Raw genomic sequence first — 17,212 nt, 5'->3', positions numbered from 1 at the left:
ATGACACAGGGTTAGAAAGTATTGACAAGCTAGTACTGACAGGGCATTTTAGTCAATAGTCGGACTAACGCACACAGATAATGTGATTGGAAAGTGGTTAAATAGTAGAAGGAAATACACAGATAAAGAACACATCTGTACAGACACCAAGTCCATGCTCTGCCAGCCCAAAGGTCATGAATTCTCAGGAAAATTGGAGTGGCACTCGACATGCTAACAACTAGCTGGAAGCTAAATCAGACATTAACGAATACCAACGAGTTATAATAGTGTGCATATCGCCAGCTAGCATAGAAAAGGCACACACTCTTCATTCAATAAAGCGCTCATGCTTAGTAGTAGTCCTAAGAAACATTAACTATGCATGAAAACTTCGTTTTTCTAGAATTGGTAAGTAGATAGCTGTTATTGGTAACCATAGCTATGTACAGAGGCAATTGTAGAAACTCACACCACTTTTAGGCTCATTTTCAGGCTTTCTACTGAGGCACATATAACAAGCACTATTAAACATGCCAAAAAATGTTCAAGCTCTCTCTTTTAGCTCTCTCCTCTTTCTTTCTCTCCACCTTGGCCTTGTAGAGCCCCTCTAATTTCATCAGAGGTGATAAAACACCACCAAATCAAGTCTGCGGCTGGTTACTTAGACCAATCTCCCTTTGGATGAGAGGCAATAACAGCATGTGGTGAGGAAATTGGGTGCTTACTCACACAGAGGGATACATGCCCAGCAAGCAGAATGCAGTGTTTTCTTTTAAGACCCAACACACCACAAAACCCATCAACAGCATTCATCTCTCTATGTGCATCCACCAGACCATAACCATTTTAACAAGCGGCAAGGGGCTACATGTGCCAAATTGTCTGCAGCCATATTAACTCATCCATCAAGATCATCCATCAAGAATCACAAGTGTATGAAGTTACTGATGAATTAAGTGTTGTTGGTTTTTTTTTTTTTACATGCTCTGTAAAAACACCAAAAATGAGCAATTGGGTGCAGTTTTAACAACTTCAGGAAAAGCAGTGACTGGTTTGAAATGCTAACTATACAATTCTTGGACAAGTTAAAGGCCATTTCTCCGTGGAAACGGAACAAAACTTCAACGATCTTTTTGTTTGTGATTATTTAAAAACTTAGTTCCACACGAAACTCCCAAGACACTGTTGTACATATGGCCTGTATGTGGCGCTGTAACGCTGCTACACCAAAAACAGAGAAGGGATTGGGCATGTGCATAAAGCACAATATATACATGTATATATACATGTGTATGTATATATATATATATATATATATATATATATATATATTTATTTATATATATATATATATATATATATATATATATATATATATATATATATATATATATATATATATATATATATATATATATATGTATACATGTATATACATATATATATATATATATATACACACACACCGGTATTCCTTTTTTAAATTAAGCTTTATTCGAATGAGAATAAACAGAGACAGAATAAACCAAGCCAGGGGAAAGGAAGAAAATAAATAAAATAAAATAAAAGTTATCATAAAATGAGCAGACCAAATATAAGGATGACAACAACAACAACAACAACGGATATAGCCACTTCCCCTAAATCTAGCAGGTTGGAGAAAAAACTGCTGCAGAGACTACAGCTATGAGATTGCATGTATATGCAAATCCAACAAGAACAAGCGATGAATATGCATGACACATAATGAATACAGTAGTGAGTGTTTTGGTAAGCATTAGGGCAGACTTGCTCTTGCTTGGTTGAATGAAAATCAACCTGTTTGTCCTCTGGAGTGTAACAGATCTTGCTGACAGGCCATGTCGTGCCATGCCAGGACAGGCCAGGACAGGCCAGGACAGGCCAGGACTGGACGGGACTGGACGGGACTGGACAGACCACGCTGGGACTGACAGCCGGGAGTGACTTGCTGGATTAACACTGTAGCACACATGCACGTCTTCCGGCCTGTTCCGTGTGAACCCCATACAGGATGCAGTGCTGGCTGGGATATGGTGGAAAATCAGCACTGGCCGGTTTCCTGTGAGTCAGTGTGCTGAGTGCGGTGCAGCCATGTTACCTCAGCAAACACTTCTCGATCTATCAAAACACTTCACTTTCAGGAACTTTACCAAACAATACCTTCATTAAATCACACAACTGTACTTTATTACTACTTTACGAGGCGGTGCAAGAGAACTTGACAAGGATGCTCTTAGTGACCTACATTTTTTTTTCCACCTCGTAAAAAGTGAAAAGAACATTTTTTCAAACTCAGCAAAAAAAACATATAGAGAGGATAGTGTGATAGTGGGATATTGCATATGCCCTGGAGTATAACAAATAGTGTGAAGCACATTTATTACACATGTGACAAAACTGCTGCCCAATTATGGCAGAATGGGTGAGCCGTGGGGGAGTAAGGAAGGAATGTCATGGTGACCTCGAAGGCCTACAATGAAAAATAATGTGTTGGCAGAGTAATAGCAATGCGAGGTATTATTCACTACAGCTGTGAAGGCCGAGTATTGTCCCGCATAACACATTGGAGACAGAGGCAGTGCTTGTGTGAACATTAGAGTCCAGAAATGTGATGAAGCACAGAGAACAGCAAAGGATCAGAGTTGGAGGAGGTCCAAAATCCAATATGCTCAAAGTCACAGGAAGAAAAAGAGCTATGGACTTGATTATATTTTGTCTCAGTAAACAGCAAGGTAGAAAAAAAACACTATTACTCGCCAGCTGGGTGTGCTTTTTTTTCCTTACCCCCGTTTCTCCTCCCCCACTTCTTCCTCACACCTGCAGTAACTCTTGGCTAGGACTGCCCTTTTTTGGTGAACCAAGAAAAGTGAAACAGCCTGAAATGAGATTGAGGCGACGGTGGTAAAGCGCACACGTAGGCCGCTTGCACCATCCATAGTTCCCTGCTGTCAGACCCTGTCTGAGTCTGTCAGAGCTGTATGAAGAGCTACTACTGCCTGTCCACTACATCAGCGAACCTGGGAATAAGAGCTTCACACTCATTTTCACAGGCCAGAGGCTCCTGAGTCGCCCCCCTGCTCTGCTTCTGATATAACAAGAAGATAGTGTGGCCATCCATATTCTTCTGACAGACACCAGAGAGCAGCTTTTATGTGTGGCCACTGAGCCTCATACAACTGTCCATCAGTATTCTACTTGTACTACATCTTGATAAAGTCACCCAGCGGAGTGGCTTGGATCTCTGGAAAGCACGTCATTGATGTAATAGCAACTCACTTGCATGCACATAAGTAGGTCTTGAGGCGCGGGAACTGTGACATGCAGAGCAGGAACTATCTCATTCCAGATCTTGTGTAAAACAGACTGCGATTCATAGTGTTGGGCAAGAGAAATACATGTATAAAACGGTTAAGTGCAACAGCTCTCTCGCTGGATATCTTGCACTGACGTAGTCACCAGATCCCACTGGTAATCACAGCCTCTTTCTGCAGCCGTTGCTTTCTGAGCATGAGGTTTGATCAAAGATCCATCTCTTTAAGTAAGATGATTGAAATTGGCAAAGAAGTGAGGCAGGCTGGGTACCAGATCTCACATAGTGCAACAAAAAGACAGGCAGGCAGAGAGAGGTGGAGGAAAGGACAATAAAGAGGGGTGAGAGGGCAATCTTGAGGAAAAATAGAGTAATAAAAAACATGAACAGACAGAGCAAGAGCAATAACTGAAAATAAATCAAAGAAAGCATCCCCATGCTCGGCCAGTGTGTCCAATGCCAAACCCAGGGGATCTAAATTCCACTGTGGCAGATTTCACCTCGCACTAACTTTTTCCTTAGACCGCACACATAGATGATGAAGCTGAGGGAAGGATGTTGTGGCTTGACTGCTTTAAAAGCGATCATACTGGGCCACAGGTTTAGTGAAGCGGTAAAACGGGTCTTCGACAGGCAAGCTGGCCTCTCTCCATCCAATTGAGAGACGTAAGTGAAAGCTCTCCATGATAACTATGCGACAGCGGAGGATATAATGAAGTTGATGCCCACGGCAGAGTCAGCATAAACGTTTGTCATTCTTTCTTGGAGGGAAAACAGAAAAGGCTAAATACGGGGTAGGGTACTTGGCAGTCCAACCTGTAAGCCAAACAAAACAGCCTTGCTGCTCCTCATAAACTGCATCAGCAGAAGGGAAAACATATAATCATAATCGAGGAAACGGAGAAAAAAAAGACCCCAGCAATAATAGGAAGGAGAAAAACGATAGAAATCGACAGTTTGTTACCCGGGAGAAAACGTAACGAAGGGGGGAAAAAAATCCCCATTCAGCACTTCATCAGGAACATAAATAGGAGCAGCTGGAGCAGACTAACATGCACAAGTGGGCTAATTAGGACACTTGGTGGTTGGTTCACTGCTGTTTCAGTCTGACTGGGACCGACTAGGAGTCAATGAGAGAATTTCCCCATTAGTCTGGAGTATTACATTTACACATGCACCTAGAGCATCCTCAGCTGTACTGCACATCCTGGTTCGTCAGCTGTTCCCGAGCCCTCTGTTTTCTTTAACGAACTCTGTGTAAACGGCACACAGTGCCCCTTGCCTTCCACAAAAAAAAACCAACAAAAAAAACTTCCTTTTTCTTCCTGTTCTGTTCCTCCCTTGCAGCTTCCTCTTCCCTTCCGGTCTGACCCAGAGTAAAAATCCCATACCTCCCTGTTTTTTCCTCTGTGCTGCACAGGTTAGGCATGGTCAAGGCATAGATGGGCTAGCGGGAGCAACCAATTACCATTTAATCAGAAGTTTAATGAAAGTTGCTGTCATATGGTTTTTCTTATCGTCTGAATCACATCATCATTAGAATAGTCGTCTCCATTTCCATTTTCCTAGTAAAGACCCATATTGTTTAATATCAAATGGTCAGCCAATTACACCAAATGACATTGTGAAGCAGCATGGGGCAGAAGTTGAAGAATACACACAATAAAATGAAAAAAAAACAACAAAAGACAGAAATCGATAATAGACTTTTGAATAATTTTTATCAATATGAGGAGCTGCGTCATCTCTACGGGGGGCAATTTGGACCACCGTGTTTTTACAGTAAACTAACTTTTACTAAAAGTAAAAGTTTCTACAATTAACTTGGAACGGAAAGGCGACTGCATCGTGCAACTAAACCAAAAAATGTTGCTAAACTTTACACACTGAAGCCAAAATGAGAGAAACAGGGTCCTCCTTGTGCTAAAACAATGGCTCCAACAGTCAAATCATACAGACTGTCCTTCTGTCAACAATGTCACTCTCTTTTATTGGCTTTCCCGTTTTGTCTAATCACTTGCTTCAGTGTGCACATAGAAAGGCTGGGTTGTTTACCTTGTCACGGAGGATACTGTACATGTTCTCGAGGAACTTTCTTTTCAGTTCAGACCCCGACGTGCCATTGAATCTACGAATGCTTTGAATGACATAAACCGTGAAGACAGAAGCCTTGGCTAAATAAACAAAGGCGAGGTTCTCTTTATCAGCCTGTACTGTATGCACACAAGCAATCCGTGAAGGGTGTACACACTGTGGTGAGAAGAGGTGTGTGCGTGTGTGTGTAACATGTTGCCCAGCAGGCCCTCTCTCTTTAATAAAAACTTCTTCTTCTTTTCATTCCAAGGATGCATGGCAGAAGAGCAAGCAAAGGTCCAAAAAAAGCAGGTGAATACAAATATGCCCTGACATTTCCCAGCATCTAAGCCACATGCCAGTCCCCTCTGGCTTGTCTCCACCCAGGTTACTCTCACTCTTTCTCACTCCCACACTCTGAAAGAGATAGGGGAGACAAAGGACGCAGAGGGAATGATAATGTTAATCACCAGCTTTGGAAAAAAATGAAATAAAATACCGGAATGTTCCATTTATTCCCCATCCAAAAGAAGAAACAAGTCACGTGTAACACTGATTTAACGCTCTACAATAACACGCTGAGTTTGTAAATGAAACAACAACCACTGCAGCTCTAAAAGCCCTGCAAGTGCCAATTTGTTAATATTCAGGAAAATGTGCGTCATTTGTAATAAAATGCAAATTCACCTCACCTATTCACCCTTTGTCAGGTTGAGCATGTCTGCAAATGGAGTGGGCATGCAGCAGCAAAAGCAACGAGGCTTGTGCAAAGTACTTATCAGTAAACATCGTAGCTACGAGCGCAGAGATGCCGTCTGCCATAAGAACAATTTGTCAATTCCCATCATCTTTTCTTGAGGGAATGAAGATGCGTTCAGCAGTGGTAGCAAGCCAAATATCCTTCAAATATAATAAATATAATAAATAGATAAATAGCTCCCATCATGTAAACCCCTACCTGTTGCAGATTAAGACAAGTTATGATGCTTTTTTTCCTTATTTCAAGTTCAAACCTGCCCTGTCTCACTCTCTCCAGTCTCCTCTCTCCCCTCTCTTTACATTTGCCTCCCATACGTAGACAAACGCAACAGAGCAGTCATATTTAATTAGCATCTTCACACACACACACACACACAACACAGGGATTTCTTCTGTCACACTCGGGGACGACTGACTTCAGAAACCCCGATTCATCCTCCTTAAAAGAGCACAGAAAAGACAATGCACCTGACCTACATAGCAGCTAATGTGTGAAGATGTAGTGATGTTCGATAACGTGTTTTGCATGATATCGCATCGTGTCATTTACTCCACATGAATGATTCCCCACACACACACACACACACACACACACACACACACACACACTGCAGCCTACATGAAGATGCCACTGTCATGTTTCACATTTCATTGATCATGACAGAGGCAGAATAATGTATCTGTCTGCGTGAGCTACTGCGGCTCCACTGGGTACGTGCGGTGTTTCCCTTTGATAGCGAGGGGCACTCGGAAGTAAGAGTAATGAAACAGCATCTAACTTCCCCTATGATAGATTCATCTTGATAACATTTGTCTGGCAGGAACAAAGACCAGTCATTCAGCAGGCACACTGTAGATGTAGCTCCATTTAGTTTATACAGCATGATTCACAATGGCCATTTTGTTGATCTCATTTGATAAGACAGGCTACCAGAAATGCATCACAGGAAAACAGGCTACATCAGGTCCAACAGTATAGCAGACATTTCCACACACAGCCCTGTGCTTCTTGTGTGCAATGCTATAATCTTTAAGGTCGGACTCACGTCAACATCAACAGCAAAAGCAGTTCCATTCATAAAGTGTTATGGTTTTGCCCCTGAGCATGAGCACAGACTTTGTGTGGGCTTTATGACAAGCTGCCTCCCCTTTTAAGTACCTTTCATCCCTTTTCTAACCACTGGCTCCAGAGTGTGGATCAGAGTCATGTATTCATGCATAAACATGACTGCTTTCCCAGGAGAGAATTCATTTCCCCTGGCCTGGACACTATAAATCACCTTGGGCCAAAGTAAAGAGTCTGGAGTTGCAGGACCGGCGGCAGTAGCTCCGGTCCGAACTTTGTGTTTTCATGATACGACTAAAATCCGTCCACTGCATCACTTCCACGATGTGACCAGGCATTCACACAGATTCACACAGATTTTTTTTTAACCACATACTGCGGGGAAATTAGACAGTGGCCCACAAGATACTGTATGCGAGTTTCAAGATCTTTCATCATCAATTCAGCACAATTTACTTTGGTCAAACAAAAAAAAGTTTATGAGCAGTGTGTGTGTGTGTGTGTGTGTGTGTGCATGAATGTTGAAGAGGGGGCCATGAAGTAGGGGAGCACTTTTCCAGACAAAGTTTTCTGTTCGCTATCTCAGTCAGGAATGAATTTGGAAGGCCCTATTTCCCCCTTTTCTTTCCTTCCCGTTTCTGCGAAAGGCTGAGGACGAAGCTCCCACCTCAAGTGAGCAGCTATGCACCAAGATAAGGCCACGGCTGAATGCAAAATAGTAACAATGAAGAGAGGGAGCATAGGTGCAGGTATATACATGTCACCCAGTGTTGAAGCACAACATGAGAAGCTGAGCGTTCGAGTGTTTCCCGCAGTCGCGCAGGAAGATCGTTTAATATTCTAAGCAGAGGGGGAATAAAGGGCCAATGTATGGACTAATGGATTGTGCAGTTTGTGGGTGAACATTAACATCAATCAATTATGAAATCGGCTCCTTTGAGATGAAAGTCATAGTTGTCATTGATCCCTTGTATTTAGAGGGGATGGAGCTGCTGATGGCCGCACTTTTCTGTGGCACATGAACAGACTAGACAAGCAACGTCTGGAGTGCTTTTACTGCAGTAACCATAGCGACAGAGGTAGGCTGAGGCATCCTCATCACCAGGGGGCAGTGTGGGCAGCACGGCATTGTGTTGCCCTGTGAGCGCCTATACCCTGACGCTTGAGCCTAGCTCTCTGTCTCTCTATCTGTTTCTCTCCCTCTCTCACACACACACACACACACACACGACACATGCGCCACACAGTCAAAAAAACAATAAATTAAAATGGACACAAACACATGCAGCCAAGCACAAAATGCTCACCCCCTCCTCTCCCCTGCTTGCACACACACACACACACACACACACACACACAGAGTCATCTGCTCCTGACAGCTGCCCCCCCCCACCCTCCTTCCCACTCTGCTTCTCTCTCTCTCTCCCGCTTCTTTTTGTTGCTCATTTATTGTCAAGTTTCCACCGCACAAAAACACACATCCTCCCATGACACCAGCTAATTGATTATTGATGGTGCCAGGCTAAACTGACTTATATTCAAATGGACGTGAAAAGAGAAAATGGTCGAGACAATGCATCCAGTGCCTTTCATGAGAGTGAAGTCAGGGCATTTGTATGTAAAGCTCAATGGGGTTTTTCTTCTTCTTCTTCTTCTCAATTTTTGTTTGTTGTTTGATGAACCACTCAGGATGTACTCAATGGCCTTGGGAGCAGTTTGAGGACCAGGGCGACCGAGAGGAAAGGTAGTGTTCTGGAAAAACAAGCAACCAGCTGGATGTTTTTGGAGATTAAAAAAAAAAAAAAATCCTATCAGCCCTCATGGCTGGGAAGGGTAACAGTGTAACTTCCAACCAGTGTGAAGATCAGTCAGAAAACAAACAGCCAGACTTGTTATTCTACGGGTCCGTGCTACAGGATTGCGGCCCTTATCACTGGCATCGCGTAATTTTGTTACACGTGGGAAAATATAGCACGGCTTCTGACAGCAGAGATCAGATAAAGAGTAAGAGCGCTTGGGCAGAAAAATGTGAAGATGGGGCTGAATGCCTAAGCAGACTGTTGTGCGAGGGAGAGAGGGAGCGAGGGAGAGAGAGAGAGAGAGAGAGAGAGAGCCTGATGACTGTGGCAGGGGCAGATTGAGGCACTAAAGAACAGCAGAGGCGAGGGATCCTGTCCCATGGAAATGTGTCATGAAGGCAGTTCCATTAACATCTTAATAAAGGCTTCCCTGGCCCTGGAGAGACCCTGTAAGCAGACTGCCTTCTCTACTCACACAGGGGCCCAAATCCGATCTCGCAGCATGTCAATGAGAGAACATTTAGGCTGTGCCAGTATTACATTGTGAGGGTGTTAGTCTTCCCAAAGGAGTAGCCTAAATGCCTACCCTCAAACATGCTCCACTAAATTCCTTTATTCCCCCGTCCCTCTACTTTCATTTACTGTCCATTTCTCCATCTGTTGGATTTAGTCGCCCTACAAAAGGCTTTGTTTCAGCAAGCTGGCCTGGTTTTGGGACAGCAGAGCGCACACTGGGGTTCATTGCTAACTTGCTGCCATCAATAGGGAGAGAGGGGTCTGAACTGGACACAGTTGCTCCTGGCAGAGGGACATTTTGTGAAGTGTCCTCTGTCCTTCTGATGGAAACTGACTGGAGCCTCTCTGTGACCTGCAACACGCGCACACACACACATACAGTACACCAGGGGTGTCAAACATACGGCCCGGGGGCCAGAACTGGCCCGCCAGAGGGTCCGATCCGGCCCACAGGATGAATTTGTTAAAATGAAACTAAACTACGATTACAATCTAAATCTCTTCCAGATACCTGTGACTAAATGTTTGTGCCTTTATAGAGCCAGTGTGATGTGTAAATAGCACATTTAGGCACGATATTGTTTAAATTGCATTTATATTTCTCAAGAAACTTTCATGTTTTCATTGTTTTTCATTAAATGTAAAACAAAGGAGGAAAAAAAGCAAGGAGTTCTTGTTGTTCATAGGTTATTATGCTATTATTTTACTGTTTTTACGGGTCCGGCCCACTTGAGATCAAATTGTGCTGTATGTGGCCACTGAACAAAAATGAGTTTGACACCCCTGCTGTACACACACACACACACACACACACACACAGAAACTTCTCTGTGCATCCTAAGGCCTATCCCGGAAAAAAACAATCCCAATTGTCCAATCCACAATTTATTTATTTTTTTGTCCTGTTTCTTTTAAATCCTCACATGTTAGAAATTAAATAAATAAATGACAGTGAATTGTGGAAAATGAAATGCAAAGGAGAGGCATTGATTTTTGCACTCTGTGCTATGTGTTGCTCATACCGGGCAAGCTGCTACTTAACAATGTAGTGGCCTGTAGTCATCAATTCAAAATGGCTTCAACGATTCAATAAGTCACCGAGAGCTACACGCACAACTACTCAAGATGATGAAAACGGCGGCAGCAGCGTGGCTGCACCATTAAATGTAGCCCTGTGGTGTTTCCCCAACATCTGCTATTGTGAGGGAATTATCAGAGATGTCTTTAAAAACATGAGAGGATGTCCAAAATTTGCTTTTATACTGTTTGGAACAATGCGGAGGGGCTTCGACAGGCATCAAAACAGTCTGACCCAGATGTATTCTAATTAACGCGCAGGGAGTAAGCCGGGACTTCTTAGGACCATGTCAATAAAGCCACTGAAAGAGATTCATCATCATCATCATCTACATATTGGAGAGTCTTTCTTACATAAGTGCTCTTGGTATCATGGAAGTTCCCCTATAACAGCTCCCATTTTAGCACAAAATCCACCTAATAAAGTGCCAGCATCAGTGTATTAAAGTCACAAAATGCAAATAGAGGCCTTCTCTGTTCCCACGCTCCAGAATTAAGATATTCAAGCAGTGTGTTGACAAACGACAACTTACATTTCTGTTCGGACTAACGTCGGTTACAGAGACCGATTTGGCAGAATGTGGAGCTTGAAAAGTCAGGTTACAGGTAGAAAGACCTGTGTTTACAATTATCAGGGAGAGAGACAGCAAACAAGGAATAAACGTATAATCCCGCATGAAAACATAGAAAACAGATGTGGCCGTGATCCGCTGCTTTTCGCTGACACCGCGTCCTTCTCAGACTAAATGTTCCCCGTGGCTGCACTCCACTTGATCAGTGTCACCACAGATCCAGATCTCCCTTATGTCAATCCTCACACATACGAACTTGCCACACACACACACACACACACGCCTCCTCCAGACACAAACATGCACATAACAAGTCGACGGGGGCAGAACGCGTGTGGGTCGAGGGGATTGAGATCTCTGTTGTGACAGCTGGACAGTTGAGAGGTTCAGATAAACAGCCCACAGAGAGGGAAGACGGGAGGCCAATTGCATTAAAACAAACACTCGCTCACTATTTGCACTCTCCAGCAGATAGGGAAAGGAGGACCAATATATCTGTGGGAGAAGGAGTCAGTGAACTCACCAAAGCACCATTATCTACATGTGTTTGCATGCATGTGTAAGCAAAGCGCAGACAGTTGGGACGGTGGGGGTTGCTGCTGTTGTTCATTCAGAATACACAGCCGATGAGCGCATTTGCAGTAGTCACTCATTAAGAAATAGGTCAAGGATTCTGCCTATACATGCGGAGCGACTTGTCAAAATCTCTCAAGCTAAACTGCGGTGAGTCTGGCTGCCTTAAGGGGGAATCTGGAGGGGAGCGAGCACTGTGCTGAGAGGACGCTGGTGGTGACACGGCAGCGCATAGAAGAGCAGAAACATCTCATTTAGGAGCAACTCATGCCGTTAAGAATTAAAAAACAACAACATCATCATAACTGTCCAACAGCAGGAAACGGACGAAGACACGTCGCATGCTTGCACTGTGGTCTGATCATCAACCGGGCTTGTCATTTACAGAGATCACTGCTCTTCATCAACAGAGGACGCTCTTGAGCCATGTGCGCCTATCAACAGTTTGTCGCAGACACTGATAGATGTTGATTTTATCTGTTCTGGAAGATAAATCTTTCTTTTTTAATTGGTTGTACTGGAGCTCTACATGATCTGAATCCTTTTTCCGCTTAAAAGACTCAAATCACGCCATTAGAAACTAAGGTCACACCTCATTGACCAAACTGCTTCCCCGTGAATCCAGTGAAAAAAACAGCAGCCCCCTGCAGAGAGGTGAAGTGGAGAGGCAGCAGCAGAGAAACAACCCACTCTCCTCAAAGCTCCAGCAAACTTTGTCCAGTCGGAGCAAATCTCTCTCCCGCTCGGCGAGGTTAACCTTATTGATCTGATGAATGTGTGATGTTGTTGTTTCTCGAAGGGCTCCCTTCAAACGCATCACTTGAAAGCGATTAATTGAGCGGAATTCTTAATATCGTTGCTCAAAACCTCCATTATTTAGGAGGAGAACAAACTTGACTGCGATTCATTGCTTTTCAGAATTAATTGAGGACTCTCAAAAACAGCTTTGGAGAAAAAAAAAAATCCCAACACAAATTGTCTCATATGATCTTGTCTTCAAAGAAAATGTGTCAGCAGCAATAGACTCGAGTCAGATGAGATTAACGTGGGTTCATGAATGAAAAAAATAATTGGAGCCGAAGCAGAACTATTAGAAGTGTATAAAGTAGTCATATAGCTCGAGAGAGGAACTGATTGTCAAGTGATACCAGCGCACTATCATTATCAGTATTTTTTCATTAGACTGAAGTTAATTAGGGTGAGTATAATCAGTGTGATAATCAAACCAGTGCCGAGTTCTGATTCGTCCCTCCAAAGGAAACTGCTTCTACCCTGGTGGTTGTTCTGGGGGTCAAACTCTTGTTTCACTTTGAGATGGATATAAGAATAATGATGTTAGTGGGTCACGCTTCAGACGCGCAAAACCTGTGATTTTCACCGAGAGGGAACGAGTTTTGATTGCACAAGCAGGGCATTAAAATGCTGCCCATCAGCCACGGCAGATGTAAGTTATTTACATGCAAATGTGGAGCAATTTTCTACTCAAGACAACATTTATTTCCTTTAGAGTCATTGTCACGGGGGCTTGCCAGAGCGCTGGCCGTCTGACAGAGAAAGAAGATTTGTAGGTGCATCTGCTGAACTGGACCAGATGAGGTCTAGAGTCAATCTGGAATGGAATCCAATCTCAAGCGCCAAATTGATGCTATAGTTGCAATAACACTTTTGTTTGTTTGTCTTTTATCATTTTTTTCCTTTGTTTATTTGTCCATTTTGTCCTATTTTTCTTTTATTTTTGAACAAAAAATCTGCTTGTATGTGAAATTTAGATGGCGTGACCTTGTGGAAGTAATTCAATATCTATTACTAATCAGGAGATCTGATTGATAATCAACAGATTTCAGGTTCACTTGTTGCAGTGACACATGCAGATCCAGGTCTGTAACATACCTTCTACCGGTCTGAACATGACTCCTAATTTATTTTATTTTCAAAAAAATATTTGAATTCTTCACATATTGTTTCATTTCGAGCTGGAGCATCAAGGTCAACACATCAACAGACGGTCCAGTAGTGGAGGTCATAACAGCACAGGTCGAGTAACTTCATTAAACACTGTGGAACAAGGTTTCACTGACACAGAGCAGAAGCGGCGCATCAGCATCACTCAAGTGTCATCTCTGCAGAGCACATTGTAACAGATTGTTCTGCATTAGGAAGGAGCCAAAAAAAAAAAAAGATGGAAAATAGAGCAGGAGGATGATCAAGATCTTATTAAACCACACATTTACTGATCACACGTCATCACGCAAAGCCACAGTGAAATATTCAAGCAGGCAGCGACTTTATATCAGAGCCTGCAGCCTAAAAATGAAAAATGTCCCTCCGCAGTGAACAGTGCCGGCTGTATGTCTGCGTGTGACAGGCATGTGCAATTCAAACAGACACTGAAAATCCTTAAACACGCTTCACTCACCTCCACACGTGAAGCGGATCTCGCGATTATCCAGTCCCCCCCCTCTGGTGATGTCTTGGCTTTGCGCTGGACTCAAATGTCTCCGAAAACGCTCTGTCTGGACAAAGTCTCCCTTCTACGAGGAGAATTCGAGAATTTCACACGCGCAGCTTCTTCCCAAAAGCGCGTGAATATCTCTCGACTAGACGCGTCTCGGCAGCGGCGTCGTTGATTCATTCACGGAGAAAAACCTTCTCACACCGCGAGTGACGGCGAATTCAGTGCGTAAACTTGGCAGCGAAAGCCTCCAGCGTCTCCAGTTGACCTCCCGCTGTTACTTTACTACGCCGCGTCAGTGCAGCGACGCATTCCTTCAGTTTGAAAGTCCTCGGGACGCGATCTGCAGTGCGCACGGGGTTTATGGATCAGCTGTGGCCGGGGCTTGCCATCGTCCGACGGTTAATGGTTTGGCAGCGTCGGCGCGGAGCCGCAGCGTGTCTCTGTCACGGAGCTGTGGAGCCGGGACTGCTACAGATGAGCGGCTCCATCAGTGTACAGTAGAGTGGAGTACGCGCGCGCGCGCATGTGTGTGTGAGTGTGTGTATGTGCGCGCGGCGCTGCTGCTGCTGCTGCTCGTGCTGGCACACTGCGTATTTAAACCCAGCCCCCTCACACTCGGGCTTATTATGATGTTAACCGTTTCCGCTCAGAAGGGGGAAAAAAAAACTTTCACAATAAACACACGAAGGAAAAATGTGACTGTCAGTATAACACCGCCATTACATTTTTATTTAATTTGTTTTTATCAAACGCTGCGCACTTCAAAAAAAAAACGTGTGCTGTCTGATCATTTCCTCTACTAATAAAAAAAGTTTCTAACATTATTTTAGAGTTATTTACTTTTTGGTAATTGCTCAAACTAAACCTAATAAACATCAATACAAATCTTAAACTGACTGAATGAGGACAGACCATCACAGAAAGAAAATGTTTTCCCCTTGTTCTTGTAGAGTTGCCCAGCACACATTTTTTGTACCCAGTCGGTGCCTCCTATAGGTAACTCTCTGTTTCTGTTAGAACACTGCCATCTATAGAACAAACTGAGAACTGCTTCTCCTCACATAGACTTTTCTCCATCCATCTCTATGTGTATGTATGTACCACTCATGGCCACTTCTTGTGTGTGTACCAGATGTGGTCTTCTGCTGTGTTGTGTGTTCAGAAATGGTCTCCTTCATCCCTTGGTTGTAACAAGTGGTCATTTGAACGACTAGAACTGTTGCCTTTCTATCATTTTTGAACCCGTCTGAACCATTCTACACTGACCTCTGGCACCAACATGACGTTTTCACCAAGAGAACTAGCACTGGCTGGATGTTTTCTCCTTTTTTTACACATATTTTGGACCATTCTCTTAAAACACTACAAAATACAAGCACATCAGCAGTATCTTGAACACTCAGCTCAGTCCATTTGGCACCAACAACAACCATACCACATTCAAAGTCACCAAAATGACCTTTCTTCCCCATTCTATATCTGAGGTTTGACAGGTCACCATGCCATGTGATTGACCGATGAGCTATTTTGTGTCCTTAAAGAAATGGTCAGTGAGGGTATTTATGTATTTATTGCACCACCCACCAACTCAGAGGGACCAAACATTGCTGAAGATACTCCCCCGTCCCCTAAAATGTACTATGGCAGGGCCATTCAATTAAATAAATACTGTAAATGAATAAATAAATAAATAAATAAAAACAGCGCAAATGCATGAAAGGCCTATACAAAAATGTTTTTCACATTGAAATGAAAATATTTTTGCTCCAAAACAAAAAAAAAAATGCACTGCAGAGTAGCTGTCACAGTTGTTTCTCATTAAAATGAATTTAAATAAATTAGTTTGTCATATTTAACACCAGGTCCAACTCAAAGTGCCTAAAATCAAAAAAAAATGTGCACAATATTAGCAACAGCAGTAGTTTCTCTGAATTAAGATAAATATTTGTTACACAAGATGGTCAACTCTTCCCTGCTTTTAACCCATCCTCTCCTAGAAACCTTCCTTGAACTGGGAGCAGTGGGCAGTCACTGAGCAGCGCCCAGGGAGCAATGGGGGGTTTGGTACCTTGCTCCCTTGGACGTGGTGGCGACTCGAACCGGAAACCCTCCGGTTACAAGCCAAGTTCCCTTTCCACTTGTTCACGGTCTGCCCCATGCTAGTTTTTCATCATCCATGGTCAATCAGAGGGCAACTATATATACTGTAGTAAGCATGTGCTGGTTGCGTGTCTAAGGTGTTGTGGTGGGAAGCATACGTGAACATATAAATTCATGACTGTGTAGTGTTCCTCCTTCATGCTGCTATAAAGTCTGTGAAGTCTATGAAGATTGATGTTACTGCAGACACCACTGCATTGTATTTATTCAAATATAAAGGCACCCAATAAGCACTTGCCTGTCATTATGTTCATTTTTATTCACAAGTGATAAATCTTTGATCAGTGATCTCAATATAGGCTGCCGGCTGTTGACGTTTAGCTTTCTTAGCGCTTCTTTCTTTGAGACTCCTAAAAACATGATATTTCTTTCTTGCCGGCTACAATGATGGAATGACATTAAAGTAGTTACACAACCCCTTATCGTCTTGCATCCACTCCCTCGGTGGGTTATGACAAAAAGTAGGCTATCCACATTCTCTGATGCATCAATAATGCAGAGTAGGGGAAAGGGAGCCAGTGTCTGCCATCAAAAGTATTGCAAAACTGCCAGGAGGAAGAAGATGTGGAACAACCAGTGTGAGTACACTAAAAGCACAGCACCCACTTAAAGACAGGGTCAATAGCTGGAGGGTGTCCATATTGGTATTCAACCGCACTACCTCTCAAATGGATCTTAGTCAACCCGGGCAGGCAGGGGTAATCAAATACAGACTTTTTCAATCCATTACTCAGGCTCCTGTGTGGAGCAGACCTGTTTTGAACAAGCCGTGATTTGTTTGATTGGAACATAACTCACTTCATTGCAAGAGCATATTGTAGAGAACTGTCTCAAAGAGGTTTGGCCTGT

At 43.3% G+C, this 17,212-nt stretch overlaps 1 protein-coding gene across 3 annotated transcripts in view; it reads right to left on the bottom strand.

Moving 5' to 3' along the window:
• The window catches only part of plxna2 (plexin A2), a 165,654-nt gene that overhangs the window by 147,693 nt on the left and 749 nt on the right, over positions 1-17,212 (bottom strand). Inside the window, exon 1 of one of the 3 annotated variants that reach the window (XM_044038261.1) lies at positions 14,165-14,713. The exons of 1 other annotated variant lie outside the window; for it this stretch is intronic. The gene's annotated coding sequence lies outside the window, so the exon portion shown is untranslated. Of the gene's footprint in view, positions 1-14,164; positions 14,714-17,212 lie in introns of those variants that run through there. One more of the 3 variants, XM_044038259.1, reaches the window with a different exon arrangement.

The sequence above is a fragment of the Solea senegalensis genome, linkage group LG11 (genome assembly GCF_019176455.1).
Source record: "Solea senegalensis isolate Sse05_10M linkage group LG11, IFAPA_SoseM_1, whole genome shotgun sequence".
Lineage (NCBI taxonomy): Eukaryota > Metazoa > Chordata > Actinopteri > Pleuronectiformes > Soleidae > Solea > Solea senegalensis.
Note: the sequence above shows the minus strand (reverse complement) of the source record. Positions and strands in the feature narration are given on the sequence as shown.